Source organism: Budorcas taxicolor, chromosome 7, assembly GCF_023091745.1.
Source record: "Budorcas taxicolor isolate Tak-1 chromosome 7, Takin1.1, whole genome shotgun sequence".
Taxonomy (NCBI): domain Eukaryota; kingdom Metazoa; phylum Chordata; class Mammalia; order Artiodactyla; family Bovidae; genus Budorcas; species Budorcas taxicolor.
In genome coordinates this window covers 81,757,561-81,782,315 of record NC_068916.1, presented here as the reverse complement: position 1 = coordinate 81,782,315, position 24,755 = coordinate 81,757,561, and positions in this window count along the sequence as shown.

Genomic DNA, 24,755 nt, shown 5'->3' with positions numbered 1-24,755 from the left:
TCATAACTTGACCATGAACTTCCAGATGTTCAAGCGGGTTTTAGAAAAGGCAGAGGAACGAGATCAAATTGCCAACATCTGCTGGATCATCGAAAAAGCAAGAGAGTTCCAGAAAAAAACATCTATTTCTGCTTTATTGACTATGCCAAAGCATTTGACTGTGTGGATCACAATAAACTGTGGAAAATTCTGAAAGAGATGGGAATACCAGACCACCTGACCTGCCTCTTGAAAAACCTGTATGCAGGTCAGGAAGCAACAGTTAGAACTGGACATGGAACAACAGATTGGTTCCAAATAGGAAAAGGAGTACATCAAGGCTATATATTGTCACCCTGCTTATTTAACTTATATGCAGAGTACATCATGAGAAATGCTGGGCTGGAGGAAGCACAAGCTGGAATCAAGATTACCAGGAGAAACATCAATATCCTCAGATGTGCAGATGACACAACCCTTTATGGCAGACAGTGAAGAAGAACTAAAAAGCCTCTTGATGAAAGTGAAAGAGGAGAGTGAAAAAGTTGGCTTAAAGCTCAACATTCAGAAAACAAAGATCATGGCATCCTCTCCCATCACTTCATGGCAGATAGATGGGGAAAAAGTGGAAACAGGGGCTGACTATTTTTCTGAGCTCCAAAATCACTGCAGATGGTGGTTGTAGCCATGAAATTAAAAGACACTTACTCCTTGGAAAAAAATTTATGACCAACCTAGACAGCATATTGAAAAGCAGAGAAATTACTTTGTCAACAAAGGTCCATCTAGTCAAGGCTATGGTTTTCCAGTGGTCATGTACGGGTGTAAGAGTTGGACTCTAAAGAAAGCTGAGCACCGAAGAATTGATGCTTTTAAACTGTGGTGTTGGAGAAGACTCTTGAGAGTCCCTTGGACTGCAAGGAGATCCAACCAGTCCATCCTAAAGGAGATCAGTCCTGGGTGTTCACTGGAAGGACTAATGTTGAAGCTGAAACTCCAATACTTCGGCCACCTGATACAGAGCTGACTCATTTGAAAAGACCCTGATGCTGGGAAAGACAGTGTCTAGCACAATGTCTAGCAGTGAAAGTGTACAACTGATGTCTGTTAGGCTATCATGAACGCCACATTTTTTAGGAGGAACAGCACACTGTGGTCTGTTAGGCACGAACCATGATGAGAATACTTTCCTCACTTTGGGATATCTGTCTCAAGGTTGTCATTTAAGCAAGCAGGAGGACATCCGAAGGAAGAAGGTAGGGGTGGTGAAGATTCTGGAAATCATGATCTGCAAAGATTAGATAATCTTTAAGAGTACTGAATCACTATGTTTTGTACTTGAAACTAGTTTAATATTGTAAATCAAGTATACTTCAGTAAAAATAAATAAATAAAATAGAAACAGATTTCAGTACTAAAGAAGAGGGGGAGAAAGATTAATGAAAGAAACTGGAGTTGTTGAACCTACAAAAGGGTCTTGGAAATAGAACACTGATAACTGTACTCAAATATTTGAAGGGTTGACTGATATGCTAAAACAGAAAATTAAGGCGATATCAGATAAGAGAGGCAGAACAGTATAATTCCAAGTTATTAATACTGGTTCCTCACAATAGCCCAGTGAAATACAGTTGATCTTTGAACAAGGCAGGGGTTAATCCATGTATAACTTATAGTCGGTCTTTTATACTTAGGGTTTCTACAAATCCGTGGATTCAACCAATCCATGTATAAGCAGTATTATAGTATTTAGTATTTGAAAATACCCACAAGTAAGTGGATCTGTTTAAGGCTCATCTGTATATTCATTTGCCAGAAGAGAAACATTTTGCTATACCTATTGGAAATGACATTACCATGTTAAACGAATTGTTCAAATTGTGAAACATAGATCACAAATCTATTTGTTCTGTGGTAGTGGGTAAATCTGAGAAGGCAATGGCACCCCACTCCAGTACTCTTGCCTGGAAAATCCCATGGACAGAAGAGCTTGGAAGGCTGCAGTTCATGGGGTCGCTGAGGGTCGGACACGACTGAGCGACTTCACTTTCACTTTCCACTTTCATGCCTTGGAGAAGGAAATGGCAACCCACTCCAGTGTACTTGCCTGGAGAATCCCAGGGACGGGGGAGCCTGGTGGGCTGCCGTCTATGGGGTCGCACAGAGTCAGACACGACTGAAGTGACTTAGCAGCAGCAGTAGGTAAATAACATCACAAACATAACAATTTAAAACAACAGAAATCTATCTAGAGATTATTATAATGAGTGACGTTAAGTCAGACAAAGAAAGACAAATATATGATATCACTTATATGAGGAATCTAAAAAAAAAAGGCATAAAGGAGCCTATTCACAAAACAGAAATAGAGTCACACATGTAGAAAATTTACGGCTTGTTTTCACCAAGGGGGAATAGTGGGTGTGTGGGATAAACTGGGGGACTGGGATAGACATAAACACACTACTATATATGAAATGGATAACTAATAAGTATTTACTATATAACACAGTCAATTCCTCTCAATACTCTGTAATGACCTATATGGGAATAAAATCTAAAAAATAATGGATCTGTGTGTAGCTGATTCACTTTGCTTTACAGCAGTAACGTTGTAAATCAACTATATTCCAGTAAAAATTAATTTAAAATAAAAATTTATAATAAACACACAAAATTCTAGGTGCACCACTGCATAAATCATATTTTACATGTCACCCTGACTACACACGCTTATGCAATTTTAGTTACCCTAAGGCTCTGGAAGAAAAGTTACAGATGAACAACCATTACAGGAGAGTTAAATAAGAAAGTAGAACTGTTATCAATCAGCGTTATGCCTCTTTTTAGAGATCTTCTCTCCAAGTCCCAAGCTTAACATTTGTATCACTGTAAACACTGTTTTGCTCTAGATGATTATCAGGGAAGGGAGGAAGTCAAGAGAATGAAGTCAGAGAAGTCTTAGTTTTCTGCAACTTTGTGGGTATAAAAGGACCTAAAACTAAGACAGGAGAAAATTTATTCCACTTAAATCAAATGGAACAAGACTGCAAAAGGCAGAGAAGTAACAGGAAACATCAAGCTGTGCCTCACCCAATGGAGGCTAATCAACAAAGCTGATGTGATCAGCTGTTTTAGGGTAGTTGTGATGGTGCTGAGAGGTGAGATGAAGCCATATTAAGAAAAAGACGGAAGCAGACAAATACAGCAAAAGTGGAGTTCAGGAAAGAGTAAATATAAATATAAAAGACCAAGGTCTCTACTAATAAAAAGGTCAAGGATGTGAACAGTGAATTCACACAAGGGAATACAAATAAGAATCGAACATATGGGAAACACATTCAGTCTTACAACATGCAATTAAATATAATAGAACAGTTAAACTGAATTTTGGAAGGAGATTTAGTAATACACACCGTGTGTGTGTGTGTGTGTGTGTATGTATGTGTGTGTGTGTGTGTGTGCACGTGCGCGCACACATCTATATACATATGCGGGCTTCCCTGGTAGCTTAGATGGTACAGAATCCACCTGCAATGCAGGCGACCCGGGTTTCATCCCTGGGTCCAGAGGATCTCCTGGAGAAGAGAATGGCCACCCACTCCAGTATCCTTGCCTGGAGAATTCCATGGACAGAGGAGCCCGGCAGGCTACAGTCCATGGGGTCGCAAAGAGTTGGACATGACTGAGAGACTCACATATATACATACACATATATACATAAATTTATTATAACCTTTGGTCCATTAATTCTATGACTTGGAATTTCTCCAGAAGAAATAATTGAAAAGGAAAAAAGTCATTTGTACAACAGGATTTTAACCATTAGCAAAAAAACTGGAAATAGTTCAACCATTCTTCTGTCATTAGACATTTAATTACGGCACAGAATCAATGAAATTTTATGTGATCATTATAAACAAAATAGGAAAATTATGGAATAACATGAAACTGTTCATGAAACATTAAGTAAAAACATAGGACACAGAATTGTACACACACTTTGTGGTGGTGGTTTAATTACAGTTGTGTCCAACTCTTGTGACCCCATGGATTGCAGCCCACTACGTTCCTCTGTCCACGGAATTTTCCAGGCAAGAATACTGGAGTGGGTTGCCATTTTCTTCTCCAGGGATCTTCCTGACCCAGGGATCAAACCTGGGTCTCCTGCACTGTAGGTAGATTCTCTACTGACTGAGCTATCAGGGAAGCCCAACACACACATTATGGCCACATAAAAATATACCATGTGTGGATAGATTGGAACATGAATATTGAGAAAGGAAAAGCAAAAGTGAAAGTGACGTCTCTCAGTCTTGTCTGACTCTTTGTGACCCCATGGACTGTAGCCTACCAGGCTTCTCCATCCATGGGATTTACACAATCCTATTAGGATGTTGGTTAAAAGTATAATTTCTTTTCCTTGTTTTTTTATGTTGTTTTTAACATTTTAAATTAACTTTTAATGAATTCATTTTTGTTAAGGAACTCTAGGGGATGATAAAGTTTTTTACATAGGGAATATATATGATGAAATCAGGATTGATTGAAGGATTAAGAGCCTAAGTCACACAGTCCAAGTGAGAGGCTGCGACATACATACTCTAGATTGACAAGGGGTTTGATCAGAGTACAGAGTGAAAATAGAAAGTAAAAGCTTGATCATGTCATTTTTTTAAAAAAAGCAACAACAGAGTTGTTTGTTTGGCAGAAAATCGAGTGAACCTATAAGTGAGAAATTAATATCAAAGATACTTTAAAAATCCCATGGATTTGGAAATTAAATGTCCACTTTTCGTTAACGGGTATATCTAAGAAGTCATAACAAGGAAATAGAAAATATTTGTAATAGAATAAAAATGAAAAGTGAATTTACCAGAATTTGTTCCATGCAGCTGAAGCTGCTCAATGCAGTTAAATATAGCAGGGAGTCTTGAATAACGTATGAAAAAAAATAATGGAGACTAGCATAAAATTTTGTAAAATTTTGTGAACAAAGTCTGTAGTTTAGTTAGTAATACTGTATCACATATTAATTTCTTATTTTTTAAAACAGCATAATATTTCTTCATATTCTCAGAACGGTGAACCTATCTTTTCTAGTCCTGATGCGTAATGACTAGATGCTACAAGTTTAATCATTTATTCAACAAACATTTATTGGTCACCTACTATGTGCCAAACTCATAGTTCTAGGCACTGAGGCTTAAAAACAGGTTCATGATCTTATGGAGGTTACAATCCATTCCACTGGAGGAAGAAAAGCAAATAGACTTATGACAGAAAAAGACAGACAAAAATATTATATGGTATTAACTGCTATGAAAAGAATTAAAATACACTAATTTATCAAGATAAGTTATTTTACAGTGTGTGATCAGAGGAAGACTTTAGAGGATGCATCAAATATTTGATATTTGACAATATCTGAATGGCAAGAAGGGGCTAGCTATGCACTATCTGAGGAGGAAGGAGTGGAAGCACAGGGATATTCCCTGGTAGACAGAAAATCAAGTACACAGGTCTAGATTTAAGACTAGTATTTTTGAGGAGTCAAAAAAAAAAAAAAAGACAAAAAAAAAAAAAAAAGAAAGACAACAGTAGCTGGACACAATGGCCCAGGAGGAAAGGTGAACATGTTGAGGTAAGATATAAATCATGTAACGTTAGGGAATTTGAATAATAAGCAAAGTGCAATGGGAGGCAGAAGAGATCCATAATTTGCTGTACAATTTTTTTAAAAGATGACTAGTACCCCGTGAAGAATAGACTTCAGGAGATAAGAATGAAAGCAGAGAATTATATCTGGAAGCTACAGCAGTGACCTAAGGAAGAAAAAAAATGGTAGCCTGAACAAGGATGAGGATGGCAGAAAGAGATAAATTAACCAATCAGAATCTGTACTGGAGATAGAGTCTATAGAACTTCTGATACATTGGCGAGCAGGGTCACTGGAGGGAGATGTGTCCTGAAGACAAAGAGAAGAGGAAAAAGAAGACTCAGGGTGACTCTAATTGGATGGAAAGCTGCCTTAAAGGAAACACTGCCAGAATTGATGCTGTGAGCAAGCATTGGTAGCAACAAGTAAAGGACAGATTGGGGAGAAATTATTGCTCAGTGTTATCTGCCCAAGTGAGTCATTCCAGAGTGCCTTCTCACTGAGAAAAGGAAGAGCACAATGTTCTACCAGAAAGACTGTTGGGTCATGAGTTAATTACAGAGACCTTGAATTGTAACAAGGCTACAGCTTCTGGGGAAAGATATGGCCTGGTTTACATAACGGTTAAAGCAACAAGGTCTAGGAATCCATCAACCTTTTATGCGTGACCTCATTGATCCCCACAAAAATCAATCAAGCTTTTGATATCCATATTGACAAGCCATGAAAAAATAAGTCTTCTTCTGTTTATTTTTGTTTTAGTCCCAAGAGAAATGCTCAGACCAAAGGGAAAATATTTAAAGACCACCATCACACTGGTTTTCTCTTATTTCCATTTTTAGAAGGACATTGAGATTTCACAGTGGCCTGAAATTCTCAGTAAATTTCATTGTTTAGAGCTACTCCATGCTTCATTTGGGAACTTTAGTTCCCTGCACCGTAAACTTTTAATTGTTTATGGAGAACAAATAACACTTGGATAAAATATCTAGACTAAAATAATCTATCCCTCCCACCAACTAAAAGGCACTCCACATAACATTTGGAAAGTAGTATTTGCCAACTTCTTGACTTCAACCCTAAAACTTGTTTTTGGAAAAAAAATGTTCTAAAATATCAGGAGTAAAAAGACTCTTTTAGCAAAGTTGTTCTATAAATTAATTTATATTTAGACACAATTTGATGATCAAGACAACCCACAGAAGTACTTTTAAGATATTTTTTCAACTTTTGAGATTTTAACCAGGCAGATGGATGGATCAAGAGACTGAAAAAAGAGCTTTCACTGCATAGGTCATTGGTTCAAACCCAACCCAACTCAGTGGGAGAGCAATTATCCATCTGCTGATCTTTATGAAATGTACTGGTGGGCTAAATTCAATTTCTAACATGGAAAATAAACAGCTACAATTGCTGGGAGCCTAGATGAGGGGCCAGGGATTCATTTAGTTGTTTCATGTCAGGACTGATACACATCAGAAATACTACATTGCAGGACTGACTGAGAATTTTTATCAATAATATGCAAGAGTACTACATATGTTGATAAAAATACAAATTGTTGATGAAGAAAAATCAGGAAATTCACGCGCATCTACTTATGAATATGTGTACATCTATGGCTATGTGTATATATATGTACAAATAAATGTATACACATATATGTATGTGTAAATATATACACTTTTCTTTTGATATATCATAGATCTTAATATTTGTAAGCGAAGATTCACAACATAGTTCTGTGGACCCTTACCACTCATAATATATCCCTAGACATTGAAGAATCCCATATTCACAAACGCACCTCTTGCATATAATTTCTTCCTTAAAAGCACTATGATATAAATGAAAAAGTTGAAGTGATTCTGTTAGGCCCTTCATAGAAATGTTTATATGTGCGCCTAGCTTTTCCCACATTTCATTTCCATTAAGAGTCGTATGTTTCTTGCCCATATCCTCGCACCACAAGTTAACTGCCTTTCCACTTTCACTTAATTTTAATCCCCTCTTTGTTGAACAATTTTCCTGCTGGCTGGAACACTGGCTGGAGCTGTTTTATGAAATGCTTTGTCTTGTTAGCCTAGCAAAATTAATAAACCTCATGGACCTTCGGGGCCATAGTACATCGCCAAGCCCAAAAAGTTCAATCAGTAAGCATTCCTTGCAATGTACCATTTTGCTAAATTGGTAACAACTCAGGCACATTATGTTGGGAGGAGTCATTTAGTGAGTGAGTGAGACCAGCTGATTACTCAATCTTTTCCCCTCAGTGCAGCTTTTTATTTCCATTATTTGTCTTTAGTAGTATAAACTTAAATTTTGCCACATGTTATGGGACAAAAATATTTATATTATTGAAGACCTACAGGTTCTGGAAGTCTTAGGAATCTAACAAACATGAAGGACCTACAGATTCAAGTACATCCTTCTCTCCTAATAACTAGCTGAAAGTTGGCTAGCAAAGAGCTGGTCAGACCAATACCTAAATGGACGAGTAGAAGAATAAAGATGCTGTTACCATGAAGAGAGAAATTTGTAGGAGGAAATGAGAATTTCAGGTTTAGACATCTTGATTTCAAGATCTGTTGTGACAACTAGATAAAAGATATGAAATAGGAAGATGAATCTTTAGAAAAAGACTAAAAAAAAACCTATAAACTTGGGCATCTTCAGTATAAAGGCTGAAGCTGAGGTGATGGGTATAGAAAAGGCTTTTCTGAAGTCAGTCAGCCAGTACATATAAACCCAGGTCTTCATGTGTGTTGAGGGTCAGACTTCACAAGCTCAGTCACAGTTCAAGATGTCAATTTTGTGTTCACTGTTTTTCTTTGTATTAGACATTTTTTTCCCTAAGGACACTTCATTTTCACACATGAAACTGACCACTCAATTTAGTAAAAAAAAAAAAAAAAAGACAAAGAAGCCTTCAGTTGACCATTTTAGTCATATGAAAGCCAAGAGTAGAAGAATGTCTCTGTGACAGTGTCACCTGCAGAGCCTCCTGTTCAGTTAAGTGTCCACTCCCCCACTTAGCCCCCACTGCATGGACATTTACTTTGCTCCAAAGTTGAGCAAAATTTCACTGCCAAAATACACAAACCAGTTTCTGAAAGCAAAATGTTAATTCGTCAAGTCATGTCCTGTTTCCTTTTCTTTATGGGAAGGTTTTTCATTACAAATTCAATTTCTTTAATAGATAAAAGGCTATTTAGATTTTCTATTCTGTTTTCTTTTTATTAAGGGTGGTAGTACAATGATACCAACTTGAGGAAAAGCTTATATTTTTATAATTTCTAACAATAAAGGAGAAAAGGGCTCTCCTTACAAGAAATCTTTTGTTTCAATCTTCCCTTTCTGTTGAAAATTAAGCCACCATGAACATGAAGCCAAAAAATGTTGGTCTTTCCTTCTAATACAACACAGATGGACAATGTGCCACTCTGAGGCCATGCAGGGGACCAGCTTTTCAGCACTGGAAAGGTCACATCAGAATTAAGTTGGTTTCAGTAAAATGAAAACAAATGAAAACTTTGTGTTTACCCCTCAAACCCAGTTTTTTGGGTTCCTCCATAAAGACACAGCCAGGCGTACCACCGCTGCTCTATTACCCACTGCAGGCTCTGCTCTTCATAATCTGGAGAGAGGCACTGGTTCACTGCCCCGGAAATCTCATCATGAAGCACCTTTAGTACTTTCATGAGACAGAAGGTCTGTGCCTCACTCTCCAGAAAGTGTTCCATGAATGTTGCTGGAACAAATTAACAAATTGAATTATTATTACGTCTTTCCTTCTTGCTTGATTCTCCCCAAAAAAGCATAAAGAAGCATAGTTTCAGAGTTTTAGTAATTAAGAAGAGTTTTTGATCTGGAGAAAAACAAATATCGCATACTAATGCATATATATGGAGTCTAAAAAGATAGTACTGATGAAATTATTTGCTGGGCAGCAGAAGAGACACAGACATAGAGAACAGACCTATGGACATGGTGCAGGGATAGGAAGGAGAGGGTGGAATGTATGGAGAGAGTAACATGGAGACTTACAATACCATATGCAAAATAGACAGCCAATGGGAATTTGCTGTGTGACTCAGGGAACTCAAACTGGGGCTCTGTGACAACCTAGAGGGGTGGGACGGGGAGGGAGATGGGAGGGAGGTTCAAAAGGGAGGGATATATATATATACCTATGGCTGATTCATGTTGATGTTTTGCGGAAACCAATGGAATTCTGTAAAGCAATTATCCTTCAATTAATAAATAAATAAATTTTTAAAATAGAGCTCTTTGAAAATAAATAAATAAATAATAAAATAAAATAAAATAGAGCTCTTTGGTCTGTGTATCATTTAGCCTAAAACATGTCAGGCATGAATGATCCTTCACACCTGTGTAAGAGTTGGGAGCACCAACTTTTGTTGTAAGAAAATATAGTGAATCTGACCTCATTTATGACTGCTACACAAAAGATTTAAAGGGAATTAATTTTGCCCTTGAAGTGTTTTGATGTGAAGCAATGTCACTTATGAGATTTTTCTCATGAATTTCTCTTTTGGCTAATTTATTTATAAATTTAACATCTTCCACTTTTATAGGTAAGCAGGAAATAAAACTTCCCAATATTTATCCTAAAGTTACCTCACCCTTTATTCAATTATTCCAAAATTTTTATAAATCCATTCATACTCAATTTACCTAGACTGATTCCCTATTGTCATCAACTGTTATAGTAAAAGAGAGAGAATTTGAAGAAAAGACCTAGATTACTCACTATAGACTCTTGTTCAATCACTTCAGGATTGGAAGCCTCAGTTTTCTTATCTGTCAGATAGACCTAATACGACCTATACTTCATAGGGACGATGTGGAGGGGTTGAAGTACCAGTATCAAAAGTCTTTGTAAACGATAAAGCCCCTCACAATATGCAAAATATTATGACCCTGTCTCTATTGTTCAGCTAATCTACTCCATCCCTTGTTATTTGAAAGATGCCCTCTGCACCTTCCACAATTCCAGAATGCCCTTCTTGGATACCTCTCCCTGACACCAGCCCCCTGCCCCCTCCATCCCTACACACACACGCCATGAGCCCTTGGAAGGCCACGTCACCATCTCTTAGTGTACCAGATATCCAGGGTCTTAATAGATATTTGTTATAAAATTAAAGACAGAAAGCAAAACATGTTAAATATGGAAGAGTACTTTGAGAAATGTATTTTTTTTACATTTAAATGGGACTTTATAGTTTACTATACACACACACACATATATAAAACTGTAGTTCTCAGAAAGTAAACTAAGCAGATATTATTACCCTCATTTTGTCAAATGGAAAATAAAGCTCTAAAGAATTAAGTGATTTGCCTAAGCTACCAGTGAGTAACATCCCATGCTTCACAAATGTGAAGTGTTTCCATTTTCTACATGTGAGAATGTTTTCCTTTCTCACCTTTCCACCTCATTGTTTCCCAAAGCAAACTGAGGAAATGAGAAGACCCCTCCCTCACAATTTACGTAGTACAGTTATGCAGCACGATCTTCTACATGAATCCCCCTGCATCAAAGGTTTCCTTTCTGGAAGCCTGGAGTTTCTAGAATTTATCTGGGAGAGAGAAAGGTGTGGGCCATTCTCCTGCCTTGGCAAAATGGTCCTTTTCACTTCTGAGTGCTCTTGACTCCAGAAAAAAAGGCTCCATTGCCTCTCACCAATCTCCTACATAGTTCTTAATAAACTGAAAATCATATGGCAGAGGGAATTGAGCATTTGAAGAAGCGACAGTTGAAAGTGCTGGAATATACATTGGGCACTTAAAGAACCACAAATCAGTCACAAACAGTAAGTGAAACATGTTTACTAACCTAGCTGTAGGAAGTAATCTTTAGCTCTTATCTGCAAAATAGACCTGGGGAAATATAGTCATCCCTTTGTATCCACAGGGAATGGATTCCAAGACCCTTGGAGATACCAAAATCTACTGATGCTTAGGTCTCTTATATACAATGGTGTAGTACATGTGACCTACAGACATTATCCAGTATATTTTAAATTATCTCTAAATTACTTTTACTTACAATGTATATGCTATGTTAACAGTTGTAAATGCTATATAAATTGTTGCTTGTGTGTGGCAAATTCAAGTTCTGCTTTCGGGAGATTTCTGGAATTTTAAAAAATATTTTCAATCCATGGTTGGTTGACTCCATGGATATAGAACCCTCTGATACGAAGGATGAGCTATACAGGTGGGGCTGCCTTTCAAGCCCCTTTATATAGGCAGAGGCATTTTAAAGACAATAAGGGGACAAAGAGAGGGAGCGAAGCATGAAGGGAAGAAGGTAAGGGTGGGGAGAAATAACATCTCAACAATGTGTGGCTTCGTTAGCAAATGGAGTGTATGGCCTACTAGCTTAGAGGTGGGACATTGAAGGACAGTTGCTCTATGATTCTGGAAAGGAAGGCAGAGGCCACTGCCAATCACCTGCAGAAGAGACGATGTCATTCAAACACAAGTTGCAGTGACTTAAAGCATAGGATAGAGAAAATCCATGACAGAGCTGGTGGAAACTCTGAGCAAATGGAGGTTTTTAGAAGAAGGTCTATTGCCACCAAAATGACCAAAAGAGATGCCAAACCTAACTGCTTAGTAGTAATCTACTAGCTATTCTGTATTGAACACAACTTTGCGAAAACCATTTCACTAACAACAGCAAACTCTTATTATCAGTCAGGTTTTTAAGTAATCTGTGCATGCTAAGTCGCTTCAGTCATGTCCAACTCTTTGCGACCATATGGACTGCAACCCACCAGGCTCCTCTGTCCACGGGATTCTCCAGGCAAGAATACTGGAGTGGGTTGCCTGTCCTCCTCCAGGGTTAAGTACTCTACATTGATTATCTGAATGACCTCTGGTGACAAGTCTGTGAGGCAGAAAGGGAGTCAGGAGAGAATTAGGCTATTTGGCTGAAGTTCAACAACTTGCAAATAACAGGGTCAGGACCAGAGCCTGGGCAGTTCCACTTCAAAGTCCACGTTCCTAGCCATCCACTATGCACGTGGACTCTCATTATCTCATGTAACCCATGCTGTGACACAGCCAAGAAGGTACTGTGAGAAAGCTGTGACTGAAAGGCTAGTACCTACCTGCTCAGTGTCAGACACAAAAGGAGGGGCCAGGATTGAGACCAGGCCTATCCTAATCCACAGCCCATAAAGTTGCCCTCAACACATAGCCTGCCCAGGAAAGAAGTATCCTTTCCAGAACTATAGCTCCCGTAAAGGAAATGGGATCGTTTCTATGTTTTTACGTCTCAGAATTCTCAGAGCCAGGTTTGAAGTGATGCTTTGGCTCAGGAAGGTGTTCACATTCCCAAGTCCCCACTCAGAAATTACACATTTTTCCACTTGGAATATCCATTAGGATTTCCAGGAGTATCAGCAATCAAAGACAAACTAACAACCTTCATCCAATCAAAAGGGCTATGGAAGAGGAAACTAACATTCTCCTAAGCAGCTGAGCTAGGGAAAAATCTGCTTGAGAACAGTTTCTGCTTTCTGCAAACAGGGTTGGATTTATTTCAATAGAACCACATTATCAGAAATCCCCTTTTTAATAAGTTGCAAAATTACTGTTCCCCAGGCTCACTCTTGGATGTTTCCTACTTCATCTTTCTTTACATCTCAACTCAGAAGAACTTAGTTGGAGAATAACAAGAGTAAAATCTGAAAATGAATAAAGCATTTTGGGGAAAAAATGTCATTAAAAATATAGGCATATTTGCCCCTGAACTTTACTTTCTTATCCAGGGAGCCCTGACCTGTCATGGCCAGGGCCAGGTCAGACAAAACTAGGAAAAATTAGGAGAAGTCTTCCTAAACTGTCATAACCTCCCCTTCCCCAGCCACCACCCCAATACACACACTGCCTTCGTCCAGTGTCCTCTGATATCGAGTATCCTCGTACTTTGGAGCTCTAGCAAACTCTATTCAGACTGGTAACTCAGATGTCCCTATGTACACACACATATGCCAACAAAGCAGCTCTAAGACAGGTCAGTGGGGAATACTCTCGGATTACATGAGGTCACACAGTACACCGCCTTGGTGACAGACACCTATCACCTAGTCACTCACTCACACAGACCAGCCCTGCATTGGCCACAGCTCACAAGAGACCAGTGACTGGCCCAACCTCTAGTCACCTAGAGTGGTGGGTTCAACTTCAGTATAGAAACAGCAGCAAATCTATAGTTTCAACACACAGGGAATCTGACAGTTACTGGCCACCCAGTCCACCCCCATCCCATCCTCTCAAAAGTTTTTTCTTCTTCCAATGTCCATGCCCTCCCATGCTCTCATGTTCTCAAGCAAGCTTTGTCCAATCCTCTGGACTCTGCCGATGAGTGAGCAACATGCTCTCCCTTTTGTCTGTGACTGTGCCCCAAATACTGTCAGCAGTAACCCCTGTCCTCCTGTCTTGGAAAAGAGCCCTGTATTGCACTCTTCAACTGCTTGTCTCCCCTTTCAGAGAAGCCCATTAGACCCCTTGTGTGTGTGACCCTGTCAGTGGACAGTGAGGGAAGTCCTGAAGTGATTCATGTTTCCCGGACAATTCTGCATGGATTCATTCACATACAGTAAATCTCCTTGTCCCAAGAGTGCTAAGATGTCATCTTGGAAAGCTTAGAGTATCACAGACACAGGAAGCCAAGGGTAACTTCATGAGAAGCAAACTCTTTATTTGACATGGAAACTCCTCAAGCATTGTTCCAGAGCACCAAATTCACCAAGTTTAAAGCTAAAACTGCTCTAATTAGCTCCGTCTTGTACAAAGCCACTGGCTACAAAGAAGATATTTTTGACCTATTTAATTCAAGGGCTCTGCCTTTGTGGGGGAGGATGATTATTTTAATGCTTTGGGCTTTTATGGACATAAATTTTAAAAAAAAATCATCATTCTCCAACCGCTGCTTTGTATTTAATTTATACCAAACCATAGCCTTAAGAAACATCAGTAAATCTGAATGAGGACTTTCTGAGTGCAAGTCTCTATGTTCAGGACCAGAAAGATGGGAAAGTGTTTACCTAATGTTAGTAATCAAGGAAAGAATTCAGGCAAGTGCTGATAATTCTGATTCAACACTAAAACTTCCAGACAATTGAAGGAAGAGCAGAGAACTGCTTAATGTTAAAAAGAAAAAAAATTAGATAAAAATGCCAGCTCAGTATCTACAAAGCCAAAAGTAAAGTGTTAGTTATTCAATTGTTTTGGCTCACGCAGATAATAAATCCAGGCTCCAGGAAACCATACAAGAAGAATGGACCAAAATAAGTAGAAATAAATGGAAAAGCTGAAAAAAGCATCCCCACCCTATCCGCACCCTACCTCCCTGATGCATACACACTCATCAGTCTATTTTTTCCCCTAAAAAACCTCCCTCCTTCTTCCCAATAGAAACTTCTTGATTTTTCTAAACAATTACTGCTAGAAGTCATTTTACATGGCTTTGTCTACACACACTAAGGGCTTCTCAGGTAGCTCGATGGTAAAGAACTCGCCTGACAATACAAGAGACACGGGAGATGAGGGTTCGATCCCTGGGTCAGGAAGATCTCTTGGCGGAGGAAATGACAACCCACTTCAGTATTCTTGCTTGGAAAATCCCATGGAAAGGAGCCTGGTGGGTACAGTCCGTGGAGACACAAAGAGACACGACTGAGCAACTGAGCTGCATGCACACACACTAAATGGGGAAGAAAAATAAACTACAAACCACCTGGGGGTGCAGTCCCATGAGGTGGTATTCTATGCCTGCCTGTATTTTTGTACTGTAACCCATTTGTGTAAGAAAACCCATGTCAGACGAGGGGGAACATCCCATCTCCACTGGAGTGGATCTCTATCAAAAACACACAGAGAGAGTCAGAATGCCAACAGGCCAATGGCACAACCCCCAGGGACTTTTGGTGTGAGCTTTTCTATCTTTTCTATCTACACTCACTCCCAGATGATCTCATCTAGTTCCATGACTTTTCATGACAAATTATTTCCAAATTTGTATCTCCAGCCAGGGCCACCCCTTGAGCATTTGAGACCTGGGCAAATCTTTTTTTTTTCTTTTTTTGCCAATCTCTGTCTCTATAAACAATTTGAATCACCCATAATCTGCCTGTCAGCACCATCCTGGTGGCCCAATTTCACTCAATCTTGAAAAGGAAAGACCCTGCTGAACAGTGGAGTGATCCCCTGGGATGACCCCATCCATGGTGCACTGACATTTCCAGTTGCCCCAGGCCCCAGAGAGCACTTTAAAAAGCTGGAGAAAGTCAGGCCAAAGCCTGGGACCCCAGAGGTACACAGTTGGGCCAGTGGCCTGCTTTTCTTGGATGAAGGGGACACTGTTTCCAGCCTCAAACTGTTCCAAATTTCAAACTTGTCAGAAGTCGCCCGCTTCCCAGCATATAACCATCCACCAGTCCAACAACTGGCACATTTACATGTATTCATTTCTCAAAAAAATATCCATATACATGTGCATATTTTGTGTCTGTCTCTATCCTCTCTCCATGAAGTTACACTGCAAAATGAAGCCCTCAGGATGTCCAGACCGTTACTATCATGATGGGGGAAGAAGGGGTGGTAGCCTATCAAATACTACATGATCAGCAATTCCATACAAAAAAAACCCTCAGCTAATCTCATTTTGCCCAAAAATGTTGCTTGGGGTAGGGTAGGAGAGAGGAAGCCATGAATTCAAAAGAAGAATCTAGGCTATAGAAAGATGATTTCCCTTCCTCTATGCCCAGAACGAGGACAGTTAAGGCTCTCCTGAACCAAATAAGAAAACCTTCTCACTCAAGATGGGCACAGAGAAGAGCTGAAAAGAACATAAGGTTGAGGAGAGGTTGTCTTCTTTCTCTTACTCCCCCTGCTTCCCAAATTTACCCCATTTACCATGAAAACTACTCATAGGAATGATCCACATCTGAGAGCTGCCCTCTCAGACATCAGGGGGACATGCCTACTGGTTCCTAGCAGTTAAAGAGAGTCACCGCAGGGTTAAATGGGACTTCTTGGGTTGCAGCACTCACCCTAGGGACTGGCATCAAGTTCTTCCAGGAAACTTTGAGGACTTGGAAGGCTCAAAGAGGAAAGCATCTACCACAATCAATCAACAGAACTACATAGCACATATTCAGTTAAAACCTCAACTGGAAAAAAAACAAAAAAAAAAGACCCTAAAGGTTTTACTCCCTTAAACCAATGTTGTGGCCCTTCTACAATATTATGAGTGGTACTCCCCGCTTCTGTTTGCTGGATGACAACTAGGTTCCTTTTGTTTTACAAGACAAACTATGACCTTTTCCAAATATACAGTATCACTTTCCCCTTTCAAATGACTTTTAAAGTTTGCCAGCTTCTGACTTCAAGCCTACACAGCCCTGTTAAATGTCATAAGTTTGCCCTACCTATATGTCCCAAGGTCCCTCCTTTCCTGCTAACCTTAAAACAGTTTTGGGTGGGGGAGCATTCTTGGGTTGTCCACAGGTACAAACAGCTTATGACTAGATATGTGAAGAACAGAGGGATGATCACAACCTTTCTCCTGAGTGCAGATATTCTGAAAACAACCAAAGCTATGTTCAAAATTTGGAATGTAAGGACTTCTGGTTTCATACAGAAAAATTTAGTGGTTTTTTCTTACTTAATGCCAGCCAACATGCACCAAAAATCTGGTTGACTCACCTTGACCTTCTACCATGGACCTATCACTGGCAGAATTTTCCTTGAATATATAGCACAGAGCTACATGACCAGTGACCAAAATATAAACATATCTATTGTGTTATTGCTTATGCTGGCATTCTATACCCCTGCTCATTGCTTTTGACATCAACCACAGAAAGCTATTTGACAACAGGTTCAAGTTATATCTGCCTGGGCTTCCTTGGTGGCTCAGTTGGTAAAGAATTTGCCTGAAACAGTTTGATCCCTTGGTGGGGAAGATACCTTGGAGAAGGGAATGGATACCCACTCAGTATTCTTGCCTGGAGAATTCCATGGACAGAGGGGCCTGGTGGGCTATATAGTCCATGGGGTCACAAAGAGTTGGACACAACTGAGTAACTAACACTTCACATCTGTCAACAGAGTTGGCCAAAGGGCAACATATCTTTGCTCCCTTACAGAATTCTGCATTCAATAAATAAGAATAAAATCACTGCTCAAAATACACCAAGTAATATTCCCAAAATTGTTCACCTTCATACGCTCAAAATCTTTCCTGTTAAAGGAAACATATTTAGCAAATTACCACGTTATGTGCAGAACTGTGACCTCCTCATTTACACTTGGTTGACTCATTCTTGAAGGAATAGAAGGTAATCTTGAAATTAAATGCTTGACTATCACTTTGGGGTATAGGCTGATAAACTAGCATCAGTTGTGTTGAACAGGCAATTCATGAAGGGAGTAAAGACCTTTCCAATTGCCCTCCAAATACCCTTGAGAGATGCATGCAAGGTCACAATGAAGCCCTTACATGTTAAAAGAATGAATGCATTGAGAAGTTTTGTTCCAGTTTATCAAGAAGTTCAGGACACAGAATGAAAAAAAAAAAAAAAGCCCTTTGGGAAAATATCCTCAAAGAAGTGGAAGAAACTTGTAGATTCTGATTCTATAGCAGAAAGAAATCAAGCCCCTCTCTTGTCTCTGGGAAAACATTGCAGGCTGATGTATCAGTACAGCCATCTTAATTTCCGTTTTGTGAATCTAACCAACCAAGCCTTTTTTTCCACAAAGGTGTCTCACATCTGTAATTTTGGAGCTCCTTCAATCCAGCCTCCACAATGCTGCCAGAGTGGTCATCCTAAAATGTAAACCCAGTCATCTTACTTCCTTGTTTAAAATCCTTTCAGCTTCACTGATGTCATATAAAACTCAAACACCTTAGCATGGCATACCAAGATGGCCTTCCTTACAACATCCCTTTCCACTTCCCGACTCTTACCCTATGTTCCAATCATAATGAATCACCTTCAGTTCCCAGAATGCCCCGTGTTCTCTCATGCTGCCATGGCTTTGTTCGTAATGTTCCTTCTTCTTGGAATTGTATTCCCACCACTATTGCTGGGATTAATCTCCTGGATAAATAAATTCAGTTCTTAAGACCAAGCTCACACATTCTTCCCCGGAAAGCCTTCCTTAGGTTTACCAATGTGATCTAGGCTTCCTCCTCTCTGTTCCTGCAGCATTGGGTCATAATTGTGTTATAGATCTTATCACACTACAGATGATGTAATCATCTACCTACAGAAAGTGAAATTACATAGGACATCTCTCATACAGAATTATATATGAGGAAATGCTATGTAAAAATATGTTACAAATATTAAAACATAGGTAAATATAAAACAAAAAGACTATGAAGCCATTTGGCCCATGAATTTTTCTTTCTTTTTTTCCCCCTGTGGTCTCTTGCAAGACCTTTGGGCACTATTTGAAGGTGAAGGTGAAGTCGCTCAGTCGTGTCCGACTCTTTGCGATCCCATGGACTGTAACCTACTAGGCTTCTCCGTCCATGGGATTCTCCAGGCAAGAATACTTGAGTGGATTGCCATTTCCTTCTCCAGGGGATCTTCCCGACCCAGGGACCGAACCCAGGTCTCCCGCATTGGAGGCAGACGCTTTAACCTCTGAGCCACTATTTAGTTGATTATATTCACCAAACAGAGAGCAACATGGCTGTCTAATACCTCCCTCTAAGATCATGAACCAGAAGGTATTCATATTACCTTTGCTCACATTCCATTGGCCATACCTAGATGCAAAAGAGAGGAGAAATGTAATCTCCAGTTATATGGCCAAGTTATATAACTTAGGGATTACACATGCTAAGCTAAACTTAGGGGTTCTCATACTTACAAAAGAAAAAAGGAGAAGGATGAGAAAGAAGAGGAGGAAAAAATAGATACTGGAGGACATCTAGGAACGAGTAACTTAAATGCAAAGTTTATTAAATACTTAAATAGTATGTTTCTAATGATACAGCAAATACAGAAGTTACAAAAATAGAATTACAAAAATATTTTTAATAAAGTTTCCCATCACCTAATACAGAAAAAAGTGACTGGAGAATTCATGGAGAAATGGAGGAAGAGAATAGAATCAGAGCTTGACTATGTTGAATATACTCCTATTTTATAGGAACCGATAACTTATCTCTCAAATTTAAAACATGAGCTTTAGACATAACAGTCCCTGAGCTTTTTAACCTCTGGGCTATAAATTAGTAGATATGCATCAACTCTGCTTGTGAAACTTTTCTCTTGGCAGACAGAAGAAGAGCCCAGCCTATACAAAGTAGTTTCCTGAGGTTTAACATAGTAGAAGTAGAGATTGCGACAAAACTACACCCTCTGCCAAAACTTAAGGAATTCACTAATTTCCCCAATGGCTTCTGTACTTGCTCAATTTCTGAACAACATGATCCTGAAAGGAGTAACTTATTACTGAAAAATAAACCTTGAGTATCATATAAAAATATATTTTACAACAACTGACCTAAACTTTGGTTTCTAAAGAACCTGGGCCCTTGGTTTTTCCTTTGCTGTTGAACATCAGAGCCATGTCAGAAAGCTAACCCTTTGTACTCTGTGTTGTTCACTGATGTGGCTCTGAATTGGGCACAGTTGCTGTTCTCTAGAAACTTGAGGCCAATCATCAGTAAAAACTCTATTTGCCTTGCCTTCAGGAATCACAGAAAAGAGAACGACTAGGAGAAAAGCTGCTGTGGCAGAAATCAACTTTAAGATCTACTAGAAGATTCTGATCCTGTGTTTGGGAGCCTTATGTTAGCTTCCAGAGATGGAAAAATAATAAATAGACTTGACAAGATGAAAAAGAAAGTCAGCCAGTTATTGGAGGGAACAACTTACTGAAAAGAACAGGAGAAAGAGAGAGGAAGAGAGACAGACACACAGATATACAGGTTTGTGGAAAGAATACAAAAAGACAGGTAAATTTCAATAGCAGGGGCATACTTTTGCTCTATTGGCCAAAAGAAAGTAGTTTTAGTAGTAGCTTTACAAAATAATTTATAATTTTCTTTCTAGCCATATCATTAAACTAAATACCCACAGATTCTTTCTGCTTTCAAACACACATGCACACACACACACCTTTTAAATGCATAAAAATTTCATACAAATGTAAGGGAAAATTTTAAGGGCCAAAAGTGAAGGAGAAGAAACTGAAAAGCATGGTAGGGATCCTTGGAAGGTTTGCCAGCCTCAGGAACCTAAAGTGCTTAAGTTCTAACACATATGTGGGAGAGTCAGGAGATGGAATGAAGACCTCCACATAAAGTTGGGATCTTTAAAGATCTACACCTACATTGCAAGGGTATTTTAGGAAAAATTCCTCCACTAGTCTAGGGAAATAACAAGTAAGCTTACCTATTTGGGCCTGGGACCTGGGTGGGTGAGACACAGTCTTCCCTGAAAATATGTGACAGTAGGTATGCCACATTTGGGTTTCTGGTTCAAATTTATACTTCCTACTTGGTCCAGAATCCACTAAGTGAGAAGTAACACAGAATCAGACCCAAAGTTTGCATATGCTAGTCCCACGCCCCCAGTTTGCAGATGCAAACTATTATATATATAAAAAAGAAAGAAACAGACCTAAAGTGGATGATACATGGGTGGCTGGCATAGGCAGAACCACTCCTGAAGGATATATGTCCAACACATGCCAGACAAAAGCCTTCAGGCAAAGTCCTGCTTAAGACTTCTTACAACTGAAAATTACAAAACATCCAAGAAACAATTCAAATGAACAAGAGAAGCAGATACAACAGTAGTATTGAACTCTAGATCTTAGAACTATTATAAAGAACCTATAGAATTAGTATGACATAAAAGAAAATTAAAGACAAGAAAAATGTACAAAACAATATCTAAAAAGAATGGGTAGATTTGAAGGAAAAAAATAGAACTTCTAGAAATGAAAAAGAAAGGCTCTGAAATTAAAAGTCCAATTGGTTCAAACTGCATATTAATTACATCTAAAGATAGAACTCATGAACTACAATTAAGCGTAAGGAGTCAATCCCAAATGCAACCCAGAGAAATAAAGAGACAGAGAATACAAAAGGGAGATTAAAAATAATGAAAGAAAGAATGAGAATGCTCAACATAATCAGCAGTCACCTCAGAAAGAGAATTCATGGAGAGACAATACTTGAATTAACATCTGAAGTGTTGGAAAATGTTTTAGAAGCTTTCAGAATTGATCAGAAATGCAATCCTTGGATACAGTAAACATGATTTCAAATGACTGTTAAGTAAAAGATCCCTATGAGGATATTGTCTCTGACTCTGAATTATCTGGGCATAAAACTGTGAAAGTGATAGTTACTTTCTCTCAGTCCTTTGAATAGAAACACAGCAAATCAGATACAGGTAAAAAAAGAAATGGTAAACAGATAGGTAAATCTGAATAAATCCCTGGCTATATAAAATAATGATACTAAGAACTAGTGTAGGTAATTGTGATGGTTAATTTTATACATCAGTTTGTCTGAGACATGGTGCCCAGGTACTTAGTGAAACTTTACAGATATTTCTGTGAAAATATTTTTTGAACGGGTTAACACAAGTCAGTAGACTTTGAGTAAAGCAAATTGTCCTCCACAAGGTGGGTAAGCCTCATGCCAACAGTTAAAGGCCTTGAAAAAAAAAAAAAAAAACTGACCTTCCCTGAAGAAGTGGGAATTCTGCCAACAGACCGCCTTTGGATTTGAAATGTAATCCTTCTGCCAGTCTCCAGCCTGCCAGCCTACCCTGCAGACTTCATACCTGTTGGCTACACAATCACGTGAGTCAATTTTTTAAGATAAATATTTTCTCTCTCTCCCCGCCTATCTATCTCCGTCCCCCATGTATTAAAGTTTTATATTACTTTTTATTGCATTAGTCAGGGTTCTCAAGAGAAACAGTACCAATAGGATTTAAGTGTGTGTGCCAGTCACAAGCCTAGGTTGTTACCTGTGCTTCTGACCAATCAACTATAAATCAGAGGTTTCTAAGTCTCCCTCCTTGGGTTCAATTAATTTGCTAGAGTGGCTCACACAACTCAGGAAAACAGTCTACTTACTGTTTATCAGTTTATTATACAAGGATATGATAAAGGATAAAGATGAACATCCAAATGGAGGAGATACACCGGGCAAGGTATGTGGGAAGCACTGCAGAGCCCTCATGCCCTCTCTGAGCATGCCGCTCTCCCAGCACCTCCACATGTTCAGTGACCCAGGAGCTCTCTGAACCCCACATGTTGGGATTTTTATGGAAGCATCATCATGTAGGCATGAATGATCATTAACTCCATTTCCAGCCCCTCTCCCCTCTCTGGAAAATGGAGGTGTGTGGCAGAAAATTCTAAGCGTCTAAGAATGGATTGGTATGCTCGATGACCCAGCCCCAACCCAGGAGCCACCAAGAGTCACCTCCTTAGAACAAAGGACATTTCTAACTCCCAGAAATTCCAAAGGGTTTGGAGTTTCAGTGTCAGAAACCAGAGTCAAAGACCAAATCTTAGAACAAAAGGTGCCCCATTACTCTTATCACCTTAGAATTTCCAAGGGTTTTAGGAGTTCTGTACCAGGATCTGGGGGCAGAGATCAATATATTTTCTTTTCTGTTATTTCACAGGATATATACACACACACACACACACACACACACATCCTCTTTGTTTTGTTTCTCTGCTGCTAAGTCGCTTCAGTCGTGTCCGACTCTGTGCTATCCCATAGACGGCAGCCTACCAGGCTCCCCTTGTCCCCGGGATTTTCCAGGCAAGAACAATGAAGTGGGCTGCCATTTCCTTCTCCAATGCATGAAAGTAAAAAGTGAAAGTGAAGTCGTTCAGTCATGTCTGACTCTTCGCGACCCCACGGACTGCAGCCTACCAGGCTCCTCTGTCCATGGGATTTTCCAGGCAAGAGTACTGGAGTGGGGTGCCATTGCCTCCTCCGGGTTTCTCTACAGAACCCTAACTAATACAGTTGTAAGTAACATAAATATTAATACTAATTGGCACTAAACTACCAGACAACAATAACTTATAATAAACAGGGTCTTGATTGAAGGTAAATCGTTAGGCAGTTGATGCAATATTCACGAGAAATATCGACACAGTGAGCAACTTTTGATTTTCTGATATGAATGCGTGTTAGGTTTTTTTAGGGTAAACATTACAAAGATTAGGACTAGAATATATTACTTTAAACAAATAGAGGTAATCGAGAAAAATCCATCAATATAAACAACAGCAGGAAGGAAAAAAACACAGAAAAGCCAGGAAAAAGAGTAAGCAAAATGGATGGAAATAAATAAAAATCTACCAGTAATAACTGGGCTAAATTTGGCCCATGAAAAAGGATTGCTTGATTGAATAAAAGGAGCAAAAGTGAACACTATATTCTAGAATACACTTAAAACATCTGAACAAAAAGACGATGAAAAAATACATATTAGAAAAATACAAATCGAAAAAGTAGTAAACTATGTTACCATCAAACTAAATGTAGCTTAAGCCAAAAAAAGAATCAAGTCATTAAGGATAAAGATGGTTATTACATTACGAGGAAAGAAACAGCACACTAGGGAGGCATAACAATTCTCAGTGTGCACGCATGACGAAACAGTCTCAGACTATATAAAGTAGTAAGATTCATTTAGATGCCATGTTGGCACACAGCTAGCAATGGGGCTTGCAACACGCTGGCTTTAAATTCTTCAGGGAAAGTGATTAGTCCAGTCACAGAAAGAATGAATACGGACATCTTTAGAACCAAAAAGTTTAAGATGGAAACCATGCAGCTCCACCTATATTGGCCCAAGAGTCACCACAAGGCAAGAGGCCACTGACTGTGAGGAAAAATGAATTTTTCTTTTTAGAGTTTGGAGGCAGGAGTTAGAAACTAGGGACACAAAGATGTCCCATCTCCCCAATCTCTCACTTCCTCCCTGGCAGTAAGCTAGACACGAAGGTAGGTCCCACCTTCCTTCAACAACATCTCAAGATGGTCCCGTGAGACACACAACTCATT